We start from the raw sequence: 1,012 nt of genomic DNA, 5'->3' as shown, positions 1-1,012 counted from the left end.
TGAATAATTTGACATTCTTAAGAGCAGAATGTCATCAAAACTATCCCTTCGTCTCAAGATAATGCCAAGAGGAACACTTTATTCTAACCACCAGCCTGCCCTACAGCTTAATTGAAAAGTGACTCCTGTTGACTCGCTTCATTTCCCTTTTTAGAAATACCGTTAATTGTTGCAGTGCGTAATAGGATATTGGTTCGCATCCAATTGACTCGGTTTATGCCAACCATTTGCCCGGACCTGTTAATTTTATATCACGAAGTGTTCCTTTAATTTTTTTTCGGTTTCGCTTTATCGGTTGATTTAATTTCAGCTGGTTTACTTGCATTTATTTAAGAACGCTGGAAAGCTTGCCGAGAGCAAAAACCTAGCTGATGCCAAACTGACAACTGAGATAGGAAGCGTCAATATCTTCTTGATCAACTAAGGTAGGTTTAAACTATTAGATTGTAATACGCGAAGAATACTTGTAAAGTAACAAAGGATGAATTTTAAAGAATTCCCGATGCTACCTCGTTTTATGTGAAACCTAGCTTCTCGAATGTGGCCTCCGAGAAGAGACAAGCCGATAGTCAGGGGATTGTAAAAAGAGAGAGAGATTCTAAAGCTTATTATCAAAGGGACAGTTTAAAGCAACAGGGAAAATAGAATTACGTTTGTGTTGCGGTCAAAGGGTGGACCGGAGAATACTAAAAAAAGAGTTTAAATGAAATTTCCATTTTTTTGGAGTTCCAGTTTATCAAAGAGATCAGGAACATGTCTAAGGTGGGAAAAATTATGCTCTCCAGCATTAATTTGCTTAAAATATGGTTATTCAGTCAGCAAATTTTACAAACCAGCGCTGTAACCATCTTCTAACATGTAAAACGTGAGTCGGTTGAGCCAAAACGCTGTAGCCTTAAAATTATTTGCATGCCGCACTGTAAGGTTTACACTTTACAATTTTATTCTCAAAGGATCTTTCTCCACCCAAAGAAGAAGGAAAACCAGGATAAAGAGAAAGGTACGAGTATAC

The sequence above is a fragment of the Orbicella faveolata genome, unplaced genomic scaffold (genome assembly GCF_042242905.1).
Source record: "Orbicella faveolata isolate gen_17 unplaced genomic scaffold, um_ofav_v1 contig_12, whole genome shotgun sequence".
NCBI classification, from domain to species: domain Eukaryota; kingdom Metazoa; phylum Cnidaria; class Anthozoa; order Scleractinia; family Merulinidae; genus Orbicella; species Orbicella faveolata.
The sequence above is the reverse complement of the archived record's forward strand: the minus strand, read 5'-3'. Positions refer to the sequence as shown.